Consider the following 21,510-nt stretch of genomic DNA (forward strand, 5'->3'; position numbering starts at 1 on the left):
ATTTTGTCTTTTTTTCACTCAAAATATAGCTCTATACAACGCTAATATATCTCCTGTATATTTTCATTTTACCAAACTGTAAACTAAAGTCATCTTCAATAACTTGTGTATAGACAATTCAAACAAAAAGATCTAGTGTCTATGGATTTTACTTATAGAGTTTTAATTGCATTTAATTGCAAACCAAAAATAGATTATTCTACAGTTTTTAGTTACATGATTTAATGATATTTCACTTGCAGAACAGCACATATGAAAGGAGTAAAATATTGTCGTTGTGAGTAGAATGGAGGCCTCTAAAGAGGATCATAATCATCATGACAATAGGATTATCCTCCATTATTCCTTCATGGTTGCTTGATGAGGAGGGATGTTTGCTAGCTCTTCTAGCACTCCATGAGCCCCTCATTCAAGAGTAGCTATGTGCTTGATGAGAAATGGCATCTGGGGGCACCTGGGTGGCTCAGTGGTTTAAGCCTCTGCCTTCGGCTCAGGTCATGATCTCAGGGTCCTGGGATCGAGCCCCACATCGGGCTCTCTGCTCAGTGGGGAGCCTGTTTCTCCTTCTCTCTCTGCCTGCCTCTCTGCCTACTTGCAACTTCTCTCTCTGTCAAATAAATAAATAAAATATTAAAAAAAAAAAAAGAAATGGCATCTGGTGGCCAATGTCAGTTGTGCTTCACTTTACTCAATCTCATGAGAAGTTTCTGTGAAGGAAAGAGGATAAACTAACCTGTTGTGTTTTTCTTGGGAATTTGGTTATCTACTCCAGTAGATATAGCAGTACCTCACATGTACCAAGATAAATTTCAAGTCCACTCCTCCATTTTCTGTGAGCTACTGATTGTTGATATGTTCAGCTTCCTTCTGATGTTGAAATCTGATACCTCTTTTCATATCTCTTTTAATATCTGAAACTGTTATGCTATCATATCTAGAAGGATATTGCTTTCTAGTCCTGATCTTGAATTATTTTTAAATTGTTCTTATAAGATATAATGAAAGATATATATATATATATATATTTCTCTCCATATATATATATATATACACATAAATATATGACATATCTTATCTTGTAAGATAAATTGAAAATATATATTAGTGCCCCAGAGATAGTTATCTTTGATCATCCTTTAATTATTTTCCCTGTTGTAGTCTGATATATCAGAAATTTCTGTTTCTGTTTTTCCTTATCTAGTGCTCTTAACTCCAAGAAACTCATATTCTATACAGATGTCAAGATTTACTCTTAGCCCTTCTTTGCTCTGTACCATGCTCTCCTATTCTATAGGGTAGGGGTTGCAAATGCAAGGAACACACACACACACACACACACACACTCTCACAAAACAAAACAAAACAAAACAAACAAACACAAAACAGAGCTACATCAAGAATTTCAGTGAAAGACTCTAGTAACCATATGTATTTTTTTCCCTCGTAAGTATACATCAAGAAACACAACTACATGCTTGACAAATAAACAGTAGCTGACATTTAATTTCAGGCTCCAGTGTACAACAGGTCATGGTGGAGATTATGGCAAAGAACATAAATTGCCTGTGAGAGAATCACTTTCAGTGTTTGCCAAATTTTACTTTGATGGAACACAGGAAAGATTTGCTAGGTGTTTTTATTTCTCAAGGAGGAGATTTGAATTTTTATATGAAGGCTTCCAATATTTTTAAAAGTCAACAACAAATTCACTTAAGATTAAATGTATAATTAAAACATTTTGTAGGTTAAAACCTTACTGACCAAATAAAATATATCCATGACCTGGATAAGCAACAGCACAATCTCTGTATTAGCTTTTTCCTATGTTTTACATTTCTTTTAAACTGTGTAACTGTTCCCTCTGAGTAGCATTGTGGTCTCTCCATTTTTCCAAAGTGTTTATTTTCAATTAACACTCCTTGATCTTCTTTTATCATACTAAGAGAAATATAATGCAAACCACAGATATAATTATACATTTTCTAGGAGTCACATCATTTTTTAAAGTGGGCTTCATGTTCAGCAGGGAGCCCATTGTGGGGCTTGAAATCATGACCCTGAGATTAAGACCTAAGCTGAGATCAAGTTGGGCACTTAACTATCTGAACAACCCAGGCACCCCTCTTGAACTCACATTTTAAAAAGTTAAAACAAACATGAAATTAAATTTAATAATATTTTATTTAACAAAACTTATCAAAATATCATCATTTAAACATGCAATAATAAATGTGAAAAATAATTAGTGAGATGTTTTAATAAATTAGTATGGGACAGTTTCACAGTGTCTTCAATATCCAATGTGTATTTTATGCTAACCTCGCTTTTTAGTTTGGAGTAGTCACATTTCAATTACTTAATAGTTTACCTACAGCTCATGGCCAACTGTTGTTGGAAACCAGTCTTAGACTCTCCCAGAGGTTTTAAACCAGCTATTCATCTCCTTTAAATCTGTGTGATTTGCTTAAAATCATAATGTTCTTGATTCCTCTTTCCTATTTTGCTCCCTGTTTAGGTTGTTTACCTAAATACCTAGGTGTAGTCTGAAAGTTGTAAGACATTAATTAAAAGACATTAATACAAAAAAAAAAAGACATTAATACACTTAAATACCTAGGTGTAGTCTGAAAGCTGTAAGAAATAAATTGAAGGAAACACAAATAAATGGAAAAATACTCCACGCTTATGCACTGAAAGAATCAATATTGTTAAAATGTCCATACTACTCAAAGCAATAAGATACAGTGCAATCTCTATCAAAATTCCAATAGCTTTTGGAAAAAAAGAGACACAAATCAATGGAACAGAATAGAAAGTCCATAAATAAACCCATGCATATATGCTCGATTAATTAATGACAGAGGAGCCAAGAATATACAATGGAAAAGACAGTCTCTTCAATAAATGGTGCTGGGAAAACATGAAAAAAAAAAAAAAAAAAAAGAAAAGAAAAACAGTTGACCACTACACACATACACAAAAATTAACTCAAAAAGTATTAAATAGGGGTGCCTGGGTGTCTCAGTGGGTTAAGCATCTGGCTTCAGCTCAGGTCATAGTCTCGGGGTCCTGGGGTTGAACCCACATTGGGATCTCTGCTCGGCAGGGAACCTGCTTCCCCCCTCTCTCTTTCTGCCTGCCTTTATGCCTCCTTGTGATCTCTGTCAAATAAATAAATAAATACAAAAATATTTTTTTAAAAAGGATTAAAGATTTAAATGTTTAAGACCCCAAACCATAAAACTCTTAGAAGAAAACATAAGATATAAGTTCCTTGACATAGGTCTCAGTAATGATATTTGTAATCTGATACCAAAACCCAAACTAAATAAATAAATAAATATCTGGGGATGCATCATACTAAAAGGCTTTTTCACAGCAAAGGAAACAAAAAAGAAAGAAAGAAAGAAAAAAAGAAAGAAAGAAAGAAAGAAAGAAAGAAAGAAAGAAAGAAAGAAAGAGGCAACCTATTGAATGGGATAAAATATTTGTGAATCATATATATGGTAAAGGACTAATATCCAAAATATATAAAGAACACATACAATTCAATAGCAAAAAAAAATGACAATTTGATTAAAAAGTTCCTTTAGTAATGCATGCCTTCTATTTTCCTTTTAATACATACCTGCCATGATGAGATAGGAAAAAAAAAAAAAAACACAAAGGGCAATGGAAACTGGTTTCAGCTGATCAAATTCCCCACTTCTGTGGCTATGAAGCTAAAATCATTGCTACCGAATTTGATTGAGACAGTGGTTCACTGTGTTCTAATCCCTTCATGGCTATGGGATCCCTGAGGAATATTGACTTGGAAAAAGAATCTAAAGACATCAATGAGGTTCATGCTCCACGTCAGGTCTCAGAACCTAGCGGGAGGGTACCATCTGCATCTCATGGTCAGTTGAATTGTATCCTTTCAAGGCAGGAAGGCAGGCTGGTCAGGACTGGAAGATTTCACTTAGCCTTATCACTATCAGGTTCTAGCAGCATCTGATTGGCTGTGCAGAGGTACAAACAAACCAGAAAGACTTATTGTTAGGAGTCACTAATACCTTCTTTATTACTGTGTGTGTAGCAGCCAGAGTACAGCCAAATGTATTTTATTCTAAGCCTTTGTTGATGTGACCTGGAGAGGGAACTAAGTACTCCTGGCTCATCCAAATGCTTTCATGACTGGTGTGTGTGTGTTAAAATAAGCTGAGTCAAAATTGCTTGTTTCCTGAATGCTGCCCAAGTGCATTAATGAGTTGGGCCTTCTGCCAGGTAGAGCATCCTGGCAGGTGGGGCTGTCTCCCATTCCTTTCACTTTGGAGGAAAGGAATCACACAGCTCTTTGAAAGTTATTTTCCTTTGTTGGGAGGAGTTAATTACCAAATAGCAGATGGTGTGAAATGCCAGCAGTCATCCTGTGTCCTCTGAAGCAAATGCTCAGGTGTGAGACTTCCAAAAGGAAACCCATCTTCCATGGGGAGAGTGGTGGTTAATTTTATGTGTCAATTTGACCATGCTATGTGTTGCTTGGATAACTGGTAAAACATTATTTCTGGGTGTGTCTGTGAGGGTGTCTTCAGGAGAGAGATTAGCATGTAACTAGTAGACTAAAATAGATTACCCTCTTCAGTGCTGGTGGGTATCATCCTGTCCACTGAAAGTCCAAATACAAGTGCGAGGCAGAGGATTATGAAACTTGCACTTATTACTGGGGCTAAGACGTCTGTCTTCTCCTGCCCTCAGGCATTGCTCCTCCTGGTTCTGAGGCCTCCAGATTCAGATAGGACTTACATGATTAGCTCCCAATTTTCACGTCTATGGACTCAGTCTTACATAGGCATACCTCATTTTATTTCCCTTCACTCATTGTGCTTCACAAATATTGTGTCTTTTTTTATACAAATTGAAGGTTTGTGGCAACCCTACATTGAACAAGTCTATTCATGCTATGTTTTCCAACAGCATTTGGTCATTGCATGTCTCTGTGAATATTTTAGAAATTCTCACAATATTTCAAACTTTTTCATATTATTATATTTGTTATGGTGCTCTGTGCTCTATGATTATGATTCACTGGAAGCTCAGATGATGGTAGCCTTTGTTAATAATATAGTATTTTAAATTAAGGTATGTACATTGTGGGTTTTTTTTTTTTTTGGACATACTATTATTGTACACTTCATAAAGTGCAGTTAGAATGAATGCTGGGAAACAAAAAAATCTCATTTGACTAGCTTTATTGTAATACTTCCTTTATTGCAGTGATCTGGAACTGAACCTGCAATTTCTCCAAGGTATCCTTGCATCACTAGCTCTTCTGAGACTTCAGCTTACAAATGAGAGATCATGGGACTTCTTGGCCTCTATAACTGCTTGAGCCAATTCCACTAAGTCTTCTCTTATGCTTATGCCTATCTATATCTGTTTATCCTATTGGTTCAGTTCTTTGAAGAACCCTGACTGATACTAAGAGGAAGTTCCCACCCTTCTAAATACCAAATATGTGGATTCCAGGTTCTCAAATGCCCCAGCATCTGCTTGAATCTACATAATTTGGATGCAGTTAGAATGAACTCTGTGGCATGTCTGGGAGACAAAACTGAGTCCAGCATCCTACACCTCTCAGTGAGAATCAAGACAGTACCCTGGTAACCAGGTTTCCCATCAAGGACCACATCAGGCAACCTGGATGGTAGGTGAGGTGGACATTGCCACATTGTCTCTACCTGTCCCATACTCCTCAAGGGGCTTACCCCACACTTGCCAGCCATCTCAATTTCCCATGTATTCCTTGATCTCTGGCCTCTCCTGTTCTGTATTGTCTCTACATTCCCATGTAAGACTTGCAGGGGCATGGTGGGAGGATGTCCACTGCAGATGGTTCTGACTGGGCATGCCTTCTACAATGACAGTGATGGCATCTGCAACAGAAATAACAGGGTTTTGGGATATCCTCCATGTAAATATTACCCTCAATGTGGTGGAAACTCATTAAAAGTGGTAACTACTGTTACACATGATTGCCGTGGCTTCACTGTCCAGTCTTGAAGGTGGGTTATTTTATTCTAGCTTTAGGTAAAGTAAGATGTTCAGAGAGGTTAAGGACTTGATCATGGCAGAAAAAAGAATGCTTCACTGGAAGAGGTGTTGTGAATTTGAATGTTGTGCTCTTCTTTTTTTTTTTTTCTTTTTTCCTCTTTCTTTTTTTCCTTCCATAATGACATTCTGCCACTTTTATTTTTTGAAATTTTATTGAGGTATGATTGACATGTAAAAAGCTGTACATATTTAATGTGTACAACTCAGTAAGTTTGGGGGTAAATATATACCCATTAAATCATTACCAATATCAAGGCCATAAATATATCCATATGTCCCAAAGTTTCCTCCAGCTCCCTTTGTTTTTTTTTTTTTTCATTGTTTGATAATTGTGCTTAACATAAGATCTACCCTCTTAGCAGATTTCATGGACATAATAAAGTATTGCTAGCTATAGGCACCATGCTCTAGAGTGGATCTCCAGAATTTATTTATCTTGCATAACTGAAACTTTGTACCCTTTGACCATTACCTCCCTATTTTCTCCTCCCTTGAGACCCTGGAAGCCATCTTCCTACTCTCTGTTACGTGTTTGAATATTTTATGTTCCACACATAATTGAGATCCATGCACATTTAGTCTTTCTGTGTCTGGTTTATTTCATTTAGCATAATGCCCTCAAGATCCATCCATGTTGTTGTAAATGAAAGGATTTTTTGCTTTGTCAAGACTGTGTAATATTCCATTATGTATATGTGTGTGTATGTCTGTGTGTGTATAGATGTATATATGACAACTACTTTATTCATCCATTGATGAACACTTAGGTTGTTTCCATGTCTTAGCTGTTATGAATAACATTAAAATGAACATGGGTTGGAAGAGCTCTTTGAGATCTTGATTTCACTTCCTCTGAATACACGCTCAGAAGTGGAATTGCTGGATTGTAAGGTTCTTTTAATTTTCTGGGAAAACTCTGTACTGTTTTCCATAGTGGTAGAACTGGTTGACATTCCCACCAACAGAACACAAGGGTTTCTTTTTCTCCACATCCTAGCCTAATGCTATTTGTTATCTTTTTTATAATAGCCATTTTGATAGTTGTGAGGTAACATATCATTGTCGTTTTGATTTGTATTTCTCTGATGATTAGTGATATTGAACATTTTTCATGTACCTGTTGGCCAGCTATATGTCTTATTTGAAAAACTGTCTATTCAGGTCCTTTGACCATTTTTAATCACATTATTTTTCCCTATGGGCTGTGTGATTTCTTTATATATCTTGGATATTAACCTCTTATCAGATATATGGTTTGCTAATATTTTTTCCCATTTTGTAGATTGTTTTCCATTTTGTTGATTGTGTCCTTTGCTTTACAGAAGTTCTTTGTTTCATGTACTCCCACTATACCTAGCCCTGTCACAGTGGATCACTGGAGGTATCTTGCCTCTTTCCCAAATGACCTACAATAGGTGGAAGTAAGTAGAACGGTATGGTGGTAGGAAGGTCAAGGAAGTGCCAGAGAAAGTGATCTTTCAGCATCCTGCAGATTCTATCATGTAGCAGCAAGACCACTTCTCTTGACACCTAAAGGGTATGCAGAAAATGGTCTTGGGTGTGCCTGTATTCAAGGCTGGATCACACGAAGAAGAGTGTGTTTTATGACTCTTGTACTGGAAAGTACACAGAGGGTGTCTGCACATTCCAAACATGGCATGCCTGTAAAAAAAATGAAGTCGAAGCATCGGAGGTCTAGAGTGAAATAGGAGTGAGCTTTCACCACTTCTCACTGTATAGGTGTTTTCATATTGTCTAACCCTTCTGAACATGATATTCTCATCTATGAAATCAGAATAATAATACCTACCATATCTGTCACTGAATATTAAATTAAGTGACAGTATGTATACAATGAGATCCACTTCCCAGAGCTCCCCTAGAGGTCAGGAGGGAGTCATCTGATCCTCATTATTATGAAGAACCCTGTGGCAGTAGAATATTGGGAGAAGAGTCTGTGAGGAAGGGTCTAAGGACATCAAGCAAAGCTTTCTAGTTTAGAATCCCAGCTCCCTGCTCACTCACTATAGAACATCAGGGAACTTTCTTATATATCTTTCAACCCCTTTGTTTTTTTTAGTTACTAAGTTTTTGTTTTGATACAGTGTTATGTTAATTTCAGGGGTACAATATAGTGATTCAACAATTCCATACGTTACCTGGTGGTAATCAGGATAAGGGTACTCCATAATCCCCATCACCTATTTAACCCACCCCTCCCCCTCCACCTGTCCTCTGGTAATGATCAGTTTGTTCTCTATTGTTAAGGGTCTATTTCTGTTTTTCTCTCCCTTTTTTCCCTTTATTTGTTTGTTTCTTAAATTCCACATATGAGTGAAATCACGTGGTATTTGTCTTTCTCTGACTGATATATTTTGCTTAGCATTATACTGTATAGCTCCATCAATGCCATTACAAATGGAAAGATTTTATATACTACCCAAAGCAATCTACAGATTTAGTGAAATCCCTATCAAAATTCCAATAGCATTTTTTACAGAACTGGAACAAACAATCCTAAAATTTGTGTGGAACCATAAAAGACCCCAAATAGTCAAAGCAATTTTGAGAAAGAAAAATAAAACTGGAGGTATCACAATCCCAGATATCAAGATATACTACAAAGCTGTTATAATCAAAACAGTATGGTAATGGCACAAATAGATCAATAGATCAAAATAGAAAACCTAGAAATAAACCCATAATTATATGGTCAATTAATCTTCAACAAAGGAGGAAAGAATATGCAATGGGAAAAAGACAGTACCTTCAATAAATGGTGTTGGGAAAACTGGTCAAGTACATGCAAAAGAATGAAACTGGACAACTTTTTATACCATACAAAAAAATAAATTCTAAATGGATTAAAGACCTAAGAGTGAGACCTGAAACTGTAAAAATCCTAGAAGAGAACATGATCAGTAATTTCTCTGATCAGCAGCCGTCACATTTCTCTAAACCTCTTTAAACCTCCTTCCTCCCATCTGATAAGCTGAGAATAACAGCAAGTTACTAAATGATGGAGAGGGACTAGAAGGACTCTGTTTAGAGATTTCTAGATGGTTTACTTAAGGATGTCAACATCAATAGGATTGGGATAGCAAGAACAGGTGTGAGAGATGTTTGCACATTTTCCCTCTTTCTGTAGGATTTCCCGATGTACAACTATAGTAGACACACTCTGCACAGGGAAAGCTTTCTATGGAAAAGGAAAAAGACTAACTTTCACAGTATTAGCTTTTCCTACTCAGCTCGACTTCTCCTAGTCAGAAGAATCTACCCAACAATGAACACATTTCTGTATATGATTGTCTGCAGACACCAAGCTCTGTGACTGTGTTAAAAATGAAGCCAGTGATATGATGGCCAGTCTCCTTTCCCTAGACCATATCAATGACATGCCCACTGAACTGCACCTTGTTGGTGAGATGTAATTTAAGGTTTAAGAAAATCAAGGTTTCAATCTGAGAATACAAAGAAAGTTCATTTTTGGGAAGTGATGGGGAATCTTATCAGTGTCAGTAGTAGTCCAGCTCTCTGTGTTCTGCTGGGGATCAAAAGTACCCCAGTGATTTAGGGTACAACTTGACTGAACTACCATATCATGGGGAAAACATCAGTAGTCTGACCATTCTGCCAGTCAAGACCTCATCCCCATCCTCAGCCATTACCGCCACATCAGCACCAATACCATAGACAACTGATGTGAGCACCATGGCATCAAGGGTATGCAGCTGATTCTGCCAAAGTGCACAGTCATAGCATAAACTGATTTGAAGGAGCCACTGAAAGTTGTTGGTGTTGCCAGATGCTTGATCCATCAAAAGCAAATTCTGCAAAAATAACAAGGTCAGAAAACCTACATGTTTCTTACATCTTGCAAAAAGCAAAACTTCAAGTCAGCAAAGATGGAACCAAAGCTTAAGCAACAACAACTGGGAATCTAATCACGGGTCATTACTTCCTTTGTTCATTGTAGACAGATTTTTTTTTTTTTTACATTTCATCTAACATTATCCTACAAGTGTTGTCTTATTCTTGGGGCAGACAAACAAACCCTGAAGTGTACACAAAAGAAACCAAGCAAAGCACAGCCTGCTTGGTTATGAAAAAGGATTGTTTTCCTACATTTTTATAGTTCTGTTACATATTTTTATACAGTATTTTCTTTCTTAAAATGAATTCTTAGGAAGAGATACTCAAAGATACAAACATTTCTGCTCTGTGATTTATTTTTAGGGGAAAACAGGGCAGGACAGCTGGAACACTGTAATGGAGAAATGAAGAGGAAGACTTCAAAATACCTAAGTGATGCCTTAAGCTAATGAACAGTTACTTACATTAACAATCCACTTGAGTATTTACCCACCAGTTCAGGATTTTTGTTTTATTTTATTTCTACATTTGGCTTTCCAGAAGACATTCAATGAGTGTGGTGGGGGCAGGACAGACAGTTAATAGTTGTTTCCAATTTTATGGAAAAAAAATATTTTCCTTTAAAGCCTTTCCCCCTAACAAAGTCTTGATAGTAAACATTATCTGAGTAAATAGAAATGGTGAAATCTCTGTTCTCTTTGTGTGTCTTTATTGCTTTAAATAATGTATGTATTCTCTAAAATAAGTTTTAAACACTTTTTGAATTTTAAAAATACAGTATGAACCATGCTGAATATGAGGGAAGCCCTGGTCTCTTCCCTGCTCAGACCTACTCACAGGCTGGGGTAGAGGGATTGTGGCTTAATGTTAAGCATAGACCTCCATGCTCGAACATGGGAGCCTTCAGTTTATCCCTAACACTTATGTAGGTGCACTTAGTATGTGCCAGACACTATTCTGAGCAATTATGATCCTCACCCCATTTTATCCTTAAAGTGACTTTCACAGCTGTGAAAATCCAGCAAGAGAAATGAGGTCATCTACTACATCACCAGGGGTTTTAATCAAGCACAATGTTTATTGATTTTGTGCTCTTTATCATCATCATCATTATTATTATTATTATTATTATTGGTATAGGAGAGGTAGAGCAAAAACAAATATCCAGGTCATAAGATATGAGATGTATTTTGGTGTAGTATGGCTTTATCCCAATAAACCATTTAAGGCAAAAAATAAACACACGCACACACATACACACAGACACACACACACACAGAGTATGTTTTATCTCTGACACTTGTGTCAACTTGTAACCATATTGGAGTTAGAAAAATTATTAGGGAAATATCACTGCTGCTATAACAATGTATGAAATGTCTGAGAATGTTGGCTGATTTTCAGAGTTTTAAGAGGCAATGCTTCATTCTCCCAAAGTAATTAATTCGGAAGAGGAGTAAATGCCAGTTAGTAAATCTCAGTGTCAGTGTGTCTGGCCACTGCTGAGTTACAGCAAAGGGTGCATCCAGTTCTCTGGGCTAATGCCACACCCAGCAGCAAGCAGTGGCGCGAGAGCAGTGACAGATCTTCTTTTGTGCATGTGTTTCCTGTCAGTGTGCAGGGAAACACATTTTGAACCCCATTCCCACCTGCCAAACCCCCTTTTACAGATGAGTAAACTGAGTTTTACATAAATAATAAAACTTCAGGTTCAAGGTCATATATTTAGTGCGTGGTAGTTAAAATCAACTCTTGTTTTTTTCCCAAATCCAGGCTTTTCTCTACCAGACCAGCCTTTACCTTGGCAGTTATTACCTAAATAGAACCAATATCAAGGCAAATGACCTCTTGGAGGACATTCTAGAAATGTATTCTCTGTCATTTCCATCCATACTCTGAACACTGCCTCCTTGATAGATGATTGAAAGGCATGAACCTGCATGCCGGACATGACACAGCTCCTGCTTCTATTTCCCCCAAACATTCCAGACAGAAAAGGAACTTGGAAATGTAAATCTCAGGGTATTCCTAGGGAAAGGATGCATTTTTCAAAGGAGAACATGGCACATTTTTATCAGAGCTTTGTGGATGTCATTTGTAAACAGCTTGTTAAATGGTACTAGGAATTCTTGGGGCTTCTCTCCCCTCCACTTTGCCTTTGTTCCACTGAGTGAACCAAGATGGGGAGCCTGCCTTCTAGATCTGATTCAGAGGGTTCTGTCTGAAGCAGGTGAGCCATGGACAGAAAGCAGCACTTTTACTCACCTGCTTCTTTCCTGTGGCTGGGCTCTTGGGAAGCTTCACACTGTTTCCTACTACTCTGTTTAGGGGTTTAAGTGCATCTCAGCAAGGGTGTGTGGACAGATCTAGGATTATCTGAGCCATAACAAGGTGGGTGCACTCAGTGAGCAACAGCAAAATAGAGTAAACTGTGAACACAGAACTTCCACAAAAAATATTTTGAATTCCTTGCCTGTCTACTATAAAACTTGTCTAAATGATAGTTTACATGGTGCCACTAACTTATCTGATCTTCATAGATAAATATGAAAAAGGAAGGAGAAATCTGGACTAAGAGCTTGGCTTTTTCATTATTTAGGAAAAGTTGCTGTGCTTCATTTCACTTATCTACTGATAAACCTGTTTAATAGGTGTAAGAAGATGATGGAGTGCAGAAGACCCTAGGGTCTTCAGTTATGAAATGAAAGAATGTCTGGGAAAAGTGCTTTGTTGTCACTTTAACATCATGAAAAGATGAAAATAGGTAATCTGTAAACCATGTAACTTCCCCCGCCAGGCCAATGAAGCCAGAATGTAATTGGGAAGAAAGACTATCCATGCATTTTGGTTATAAACTGCTCTTTCTGTACACTGAGTCATTATTAAAAAAACAAAAACAAAAACTGACCTTGTTGAGTTTTGGAGGTTAAGGATCATGATTTCTGTGAGCTATGAAATACCTGTTCACAGTAGGTGCTTAAGAGATATTTATTCTGTGTAGGTAGCTGGCTAAGGTCAACTATGTATATTAGCAACTCAAGATGATGTAGCCCACATAATGCCTCATTTTGGGAAATACCATTCATTGGTCTAAGTAGGTGGTGAGCTCATTAATGACAACATATGCTGCTCTTACTAAGGAACATTTCCTATCCACAAATTCTAAAATCACTTCTCAGACAAGAAGAGACATAGGAAATCTCTGTAATTTTGTCTCAGTTTGGCTGTGAAGCTAAAACTGTTCCAAAAAATAAAATCTATTAAAACAAACAAACAAACAAAACTAAGTCTGAGGGAGAGAATCCAAAGAAGAGACAAACGGGAAGCAAATCTCCCAAGGATTTACACTGGGACCTTGTTGGAGCAGGTGTTGTGGCAGCTCTCCAGATAGTGGAAAACTCTCTGGGCTGACCTGGGGCAGAGTTGGTTTATCATTGACATGCAAGCAGGAAGCTCCTGGTCAGAATCCAAATGGGCAAAAAACTTGGTTAGTATTTTCAAGCAGGAAACAACCCTATGGGTATAGGTGACCAAGTCTCATTTGAAGTCCCGGAGAGGAAGTCTGGGCTTCAGGGGCTGCTAAATGGCTGCGTGATATATAAGGCCTGTGTCAGATGTTTCTTGACATTCTGATGAGGTGCAGGTAGACCCAGAAACATAGATGGATTCATGGAGGAGGACAAGGCATCAGGAACTGGTCGCTGAAAGATTAGCACAAAAGTTGGGGTATACAGGGGCACCTGGGTGGCTCAGATGGTTAGGCAGCTGCCTTTGGCTCAGGTCATGATCCCGGGGTCCTGGGATCGGGCCCCGCATCGGGCTCTCTGCACAGCGGTGAGTCTACTTCTCCCTCTCCCTCCATAATCTCTCTCACTTTCATTCTCTCTAAAATAAATAAATAAAATCTTTAAAAAAAAAAAAGTTGGGGTATACAATGTGTCTCTTGAGAGAACTAACTGCATTGAGGTGGTAAGCAGGCCAGTACTGGGACTGCAGTTCACAAAGGATTGCATGCTCTGAGTGTATACTGTGTAGCAGAAGGAAGAAAAATCCAAAGATGCCCGCTCAAACTAGGAAAAGAAGTCCTATTCTTTTTAGTTTCTTTCCTATGCCCTGTACTGACAATACTTAACACTATACCAGCTGTAAAGGATAATTGTTGACAGGGGTCCATGTCTGTCATCACAGAGCAGGTAGTAGAAGGTGAATTTGCAGCTGTAAGTTAATACATTTATAAATGCAAATAACTATCAAATGCATATTATTTTAGATATAGCTTGAATTTGTGTATTAATTTCCTTTCCTCTAGATAGTGATTCTTTAAACTTTCACTAACACTCAGATTTAAAAATCTGTTCTCTACTGATTCAACTAAATCGCCTACCAAAATAGGAAATCTGAATCATTCTTCTTCTTTAAAATATTTCAAATTTACTCATTCATAAGTAAACTTCAAATTTACTTATCTAGAAAAGAGAAAGAAAGAAAATAAGGAAGAAAGAAAGAAAAAGGGAGGGAGGGAGGAAGAAAGAGAAAGAAAGGAAGAGAAGAAGGAAGGAAGGAGGGAAGGAAGGAGAGAAGGGAGGAAGAAAGAAATGGAGAAAGAGACAAAGACAAAGGGAGGGAGGGAGAAAGATGACAGTCAAAAAATCATCGATTTTCATTATTTGGGAATAGAATCAAAACAATCCTATTATTCTTTATGTGAGCATGAACAGAGGACTTGGGTAAAGTTTAAGTACCAAGTGAACTACATTCTATACCTTTGGACACATTCCCTTTCTTTGGATGACAAAGAAGTGGATAATATCAGATAACTCTATACATTTTCATGTTTCATTGCAGCTGGGAAGAGGTTGTAGAATTGAATATGAAGCATATCTTTTGAGCTTAAATAAAAAGGAAAATAGTTATGGTAAAAAGGAGTATTTTGTTTCAAGAATCTATAAATATCTTTGACACATCTTATATCAAGTGGTGTATTTCCTGAGAACTAGAGGGTGTTAGGATTTCAGGTCATCATCTCATGAAATATATGCTCTGTACTGAGAGGACCAGGAGTGAAGAGCATCATGACTGTTCTCAAATTGTTAGTTTATTCTTTTTTTAAGCTTTTATTTAAGTTCCTGTTAGTTAACGTGCAGTGTAATATTAGTTTCAGTCATACAATATAGTGATTCAGCACTTCCATACAACATCCAGTGTGCAATCACAAATGCCTTTCTTAATCCACATCACTAATTAAACCCATCCCTTACCCACCATCCTTCTATAGCTGAGAGACTATTTCTTGGTTTGCCACTCTCTTTTACTTTTTCAACCTTTGCTCATTTGTTTCTTTTTTCTTTCTTTTTATTATGTTCAGTTAGCCACTGTTTAATATATCATTAGTTTTTGATGTAGTGTTCAGGGATTCATTAGTTACATATAACACCCAGTGCTCATCAGAACATGTGCCCTCCTTAATACTCATCACCCTGTTTCCCCATATTTCCACCTCCACTCTGAAACTCTCAGTTTGTTTCCTGGAGTCCATAGCCTCTCATGGTTCATCGCCCTGTCTGATTTCTCCCCCTTTAGATTTCCCTCTTTTCCCCTGTGATCCTCTGGGTTCATCGCCCTGTCTGATTTCTCCCCCTTTAGATTTCCCTCTTTTCCCCTGTGATCCTCTGTGCTATAGCTTATGTTCCCCTCTAGTTCCATCCATGTTGATGCAAATGGTAGGTATTCATTTCTGATGGCTGAATAATATTCTATTGCATATACATACAACATCTTCTTTATCCATTTGTTTCTTAAATTTCATATATGAGTGAGATCATATGGTATTTGTCTTTCACCAACTGACTTATTTTAGTTACCATAATACTCTCTAAATCCATCCATATCATTGCAAATAGAAAGATTTGATTCTGTTCAATGGTTGAGTAATATTTCATATATAGTCCTGCATTGAGTGCATAAATATTTATAATTGTTAAATCTTCTTGTTGGGTTGTCCCACTTACTATAATATAGTGCCCTCTTTTTCTATTGTTACAGTCTTTGTTTCAAAGTCTAGTCTGTCTGATATATGATTTTCTACTCTACCTTTCTTTTGTCATCCATTTGCATGATAAATATTTTTTCATTTCCTCACTTTCAATCTGCAGGTGTCTTTAAGTCTACAATAAGTCTCTTATAGACAGCACAAAGATGGGTCTTTTTTTCAACCATTCTGACATCCTATGTCTTTTGATTGGAGAGTTTAGACGATTTACATTCACAGTAATTGTTATTAGATACATATTTATTACCATCTGATAACCTATTTTTTGGTTGTTTCTGGAGATTTCTTTGATCCATCCTTATCTTTCTTACATATTTTGTTGTGAATTGATTGTGAAAATGATATATTTGGATTTCCTTCTTTTACACAATGCACAGCATTTACCATAGAGTATACTCTCCCCAATGCCCATAACCCAGCCACCCAAGAGCTCCACCCCCCACCCCCCAAGAACTCTGTTTGTTTCCTGAGATTAAGGGTCTCTTATGGTTTGTCTGTCTCCCTGGTCCCAACTTCTTACATTTTTTTTCCTCCCTTCCCCCCATAACTCCCACCCTGCATCTCAAATTCCTCATATCAGAGAGATAATATGATAATTGTCTTTCTCTGATTGACTTATTTCACTTAGCATAATACAGTCTAGTTCTATCTATATCATTGCAAAAGGCAAGATTTCAGAGTTTTTTTGATGGCTGTGCAGTAGTCCATTGTATATATATACAACATTTTTTTATCCATTCATCTGTTAATGGACCTGTAGGCTCATTCCATAGTTCGGCTATTGCAGACATTGCTGCTATAAACATTCGAGTGCACATGCCCCTTCAGATCACTACATTTGTATCTTTAGTGTGAATACCCATTACTGTGATGGCTAGGTCATAGGGTAGCTCTATTTTCAACTTTTTGAGGAAATTCCATACTGTTTCTAAGAGTGGCTGTACCACCTTGCATTCCCACCAACAGTGTAGGAGGGCTCCCCTTTCTCTGCATCCGTGCCAACACTTGTGTTTCCTGACTTTTTCATTTTAGCCATTCTAACTGGTGTGAGATGATATCTCACTGTGGTTTTGATTTGTATTTCTCTGATGCCAAGTGATGTTAACCACTTTTTCATGTGTCTCTTGGTCATTTGGATATCTTCCTTGCAGAAATGTCTGTTCATGCCTTCTGCCCATTTCTTGATTGGAGTATTTGTTCTTTGGGTATTGAGTTTGAGAAGTTCTTTATAGATTTTGGATACTAGGCCTTTATCTGATATGTCATTTGCAAATATCTTCTCCCATTCTGTTGGTTGTTTTTTGGTATTCTTGACTGTTTCTTTTGCTGTGCAAAAGATTTTGATCTTGATGAAGTCCTAATAGTTCATTTTTGCCCTTGGTTCCCTTGCCTTTGGTGGCAATGTTTCTAGGAAGAATATGCTGCAGCTGAGGTCAAAGAGGTTGCTGCCTGTCTCCTTCTCAAGGATTTTGATGGATTCCTGTCTCACAGGATTTTGAGTCTATCTTGAGTCTATTTTAGTGTATGGTGTAAGGAAATGGTCCAGTTTTATTCTTCTGCATGTGGCTGTCCAATTTTCCCAACATTACTTGTTGAAGAGACTGTTTTTGTCCATTGGATATTTTGGAGATTAGTTGATCATAGAGTTGAGGGTGAATTTCTGGGCTCTCTATTTTGTTCCATAGATCTATGTGTCTGTTTTTGGGTCAGTACCATACTGTCTTGATGATTACAGTTTTGTAAAGCACTTGAAGTCTGGAAATATGATGCCACCAACTTTGGTTTTCTTTTTTCACATTTCTCTGGCTATTCTGGGTCTTTTCTGGTTCCTGATAAACTTTAAGATTATTTGTTCATTTCTTTGAAAAAAGTTGATGGTATTTTGATAATGATTGCATTAAATGTATAGATTGCTTTAGGTAGCATAGACATTTTCACAATATTTGTTCTTCCAATCCATGAGCATGGAATGTTTTTCCATTTTGTGTGTGTGTCTTCCTCAGTTTCTTTCATGAGTACTTTAAATTTCCTGAGTACTGATTCTTTCCCTCTTTTATTCCTAGGTATCTTATGGTTTTGGTTGCAATTGTAAATGGGACCAAGTCCTTAATTTCCTTTTCTTCTGTTTTGCTGTTGGTGTGTAGAAATGCAACTGATTTCTGTGCATTGATTTTATATTCTTTTTTTTCTATTTTATTTATTAGACAGAGAGAAATCACAACTAGGCAGAGAGGCAGGCAGAGAGAGAGGAGGAAGCAGTCTCCCCATGGAGCAGAGAGCCCAATGTGGGGCTCAATCCCAGGACCCTGGGATCATGGCAGAGGCTTTAACCCACTGAGCCACCCAGACGCCCCAGCATTGATTTTATATTCTAACCCTTTACTGAATTCCTGTATGAGTTCTAGCAGTTTTGGAGTGAAGTCATTTGGATTTTCTGCATAAAGTATCATATCATCTACAAAGATTGAGAGTTTGACTTCTTCTTTGTTGATTTGGATGTCTTTTATTTCTTTTTGTTCTCTGATTGCTAAGGCTAGGACTTCTAATACTATGTTGAATAGCAGTGGTGATAGTGGACAGCCCTGCCATGTTCCTGACCTTAGGGAAAAAGCTCTTAGTTTTTCTCTACTGAGAATGATATTCAATGTGGGTTTTTCATAGATGTGTTTTATGATATTGAGGTATGTACCCTCTATCCCTACACTGTGAAGAGTTTTGATCAAGAAAGGATGCTGTAGGTTGCCTAATGCTTTTTCAGCATCTGTTGAAAATATTATCTGGTTCTTGTTCTTTCTTTTATTAATGCATTGTATCACATTGATTGATTTGTGGATGTTGAACCAACCTTGAAGCCCTGTAATAAATCCAACTTGGTCATGGTGAGTAATCCTTTTAATGTACTGCTGGATCCTATTGCCTAATATTTTGGTGAGAATTTTTGTATCTGTGTTCATTAAGGATATTGGTCTGTAATTCTCCTTTTTCATGGGGTCTTTCTCTGGTTTTGGTATAAGGAAATGCTCTCTCAAAATGAGTTTGGAAGTTTTCCTTCCATTTCTATTTTTTGGAACAGTTTCAGGAAAATAGGTATTAATTCTTCTTTAAATGTTTGATAGAGTGGTGCCTGAGTGGCTCAGTTGGTTAAGCAGCTGTCTTCAGCTCAGGTCATGACCCCAGGGTCCTGGGATCGAGCCCCACAATTAGACTTCCTGCTCAGTGGAGAACCTGTTTCTCTCTCTCGCTCTGCCTGCTACTCTGCCTACTTGTTATCTCTCTCTCTAATAAATAAATAAAATCTTAAATAAATAAATAAATAAACAAGCAAATAAATAAATATTTGATAGAATTCCCCTGGGAAGCCATCTGGCCCTGGGATCTTGTTTGCTGGAAGATTTTTGGTTACTGCTTCAATCTCCTTACTGGTTATGGTTCTGTTATTTCTTCCTAGATCAGTTTTGGTAGTTTATATATCTCAAGGAATACATCCATTTCTTCCAGGTTGTCAATTTTTCTGGTGGGTAGTTGCTTATAATATTTTCTTATATTTGTTTGTATTTCTTTGGTGTTGGTTGTGATCTCTCCACTTTCACCCATGATTTTATTTATTTGGGTCCTTTCTCTTTTCTTTTTGATAAGTCTGGCCAGGGGTTTATCAATATTATTAATTCTTTCAAAGAACCAGCTCCTGGTTTCATTGATTTGTTCTTCTATTCTTTGGTTTCTATTTTATTGATGTTTGCCCTGATCTTTATTATTTCTCTTCTGCTGGGTTTAGGCTTTGTTTGCTGTTCTTTCTCAAGCTCCTTTAGGTTGTGTATTTGAGACCTTTGTTGTTTCTTTTTCTTCCCTTTTTTAAAGGTTTTATTTATTTGACACAGAGATAGAGAGTACAATTAGGCAGAGCAGCAGGCAGAGGGAGAGGGAGAAGCAGGCCCTTCGCTGAGCAGGGATCATGATGTGGGGCTCAGTCCCAGGATCCTGGGATCATGACCTGAGCCAAAGGGCACCACTTAACCGAGTGAGCCACCCAGGCACCTCACCTTTTTTGTTTCTTGAGAAAGGCTTGTATTGCTCAATATTTTCCTCTCAGGACCACCTTTTCTGCATCCCAAAGATTTTGAACAGTTATGTTTTCATTTTCAATTGTTTCTATGATTTTTTTTAATTCTTCTTTGATTTCCTGGTTAATCCATTTATTCTTTAGTAGGATGCTCTTTGACCTCCATGTATTTGTGTTCTTTCCAACTTTCCTCTTGTGGTTGCGTTCTTTCTACTTTCAAAGAATTGAGGTCTGAAAATATGCAGGGAATGATCCCGGTCTTTTGGTACTGGTTGAGACCTGATTTGTGACCCAGGATGTGCCTCTTGTTCTTTGATTTTGGGTGTATTTTGTTCTGTTCAAGGAAAATGCCTCCCAAAATTTTAAAGAAAGAAAAACTTATATATATATATATATATATATATATATATATATATATATACACACACACACACACACACACACACACAATAATAGTAAACATGATGAAGGGATGGAATATGACTGTAAAGATGAGAATGTAAAAAGATTCTAAAATGAATTGATAAAAAGTTGGTTGAAAAAGAAAGAAAATTAAAAAGGGGAGACAATGTGATCAGGCTGGAGACTAGAACAAAGGTACATGCTTGATTTAGGGTATATTTTGATCTGTTAGAAGAAACTGTATCCCAAAATTTTAAAGAAAGTAAAACTTAAATGTGTACAAACAATAAAGTTAAATACAATGAAGGAATAGAATATGACTATAACAGTGCAAGTTAAAAAAGATTTTTAAATGGTATTGCTAAGATAAAATAGTTAAAATAGGTTAGGATAGGAAAGAAGGAAAATTTTAAAAATAGAATAAGAAAAAATAAACTTAAAAAAAAATTTAACTTTGAAAGACTAAAGAGTCATGGGAAAAAAGCCATGAATTCTATGTGCTGCATTCTCCTCACTCCGGAGTTCCACAGTTCTCATTGATCGGTGAACTTGGTCTTGACTGGATGTTCTTGTTGAACATCTGGATATTCAACTGGATGGAACTGGATGTTCTTCTGGGGGGAGGGGCCTGTTGCTGTGATTCTCAAATGTCTTTGGCTGAGGTGGAATTGCCCCACCCTTTCACCAGGCTAAGTAATCTGCTTGGTTTTGCTCTTGGTAGCTTTTGTTCCCTGAATGCTTTCTGTACAGCTTTGGAGGATGGGAATGAAGATAGCAGCCTCCTAATCTCTGGCCTGGAGGAGCCAAGAGCTCAGTGCCCCACTCCTCAGTGTGCCCTCAGAGAAAAACAATCAATCACTCCTGTCTCTCTGGTCTCTGGCTGTGCTCTGTGCTTACCTGGCCTGTGACCAAGCATTTCTATCTCTGGCACACAACCCCATTTGTAGTCTCCAAACCCAGTAGATTCCTGCAGTGTGCTCTTGTGCCACTCCTCCCAGGGGAGGAAGGAGGGATCTCCCCAGATCTGCCA

General features: G+C 37.4%; 1 protein-coding gene and 1 pseudogene across 2 annotated transcripts in view; both read left to right on the top strand.

The window, feature by feature from the left end:
* The window catches only part of GABRG3 (gamma-aminobutyric acid type A receptor subunit gamma3), a 675,960-nt gene that overhangs the window by 373,869 nt on the left and 280,581 nt on the right, over positions 1 to 21,510 (top strand). The gene's annotated exons all lie outside the window — the stretch shown is intronic.
* LOC123944721 lies at positions 3,782 to 10,155 on the top strand (annotated as a pseudogene).

Source organism: Meles meles, chromosome 6, assembly GCF_922984935.1.
Source record: "Meles meles chromosome 6, mMelMel3.1 paternal haplotype, whole genome shotgun sequence".
NCBI classification, from domain to species: Eukaryota; Metazoa; Chordata; class Mammalia; order Carnivora; family Mustelidae; genus Meles; species Meles meles.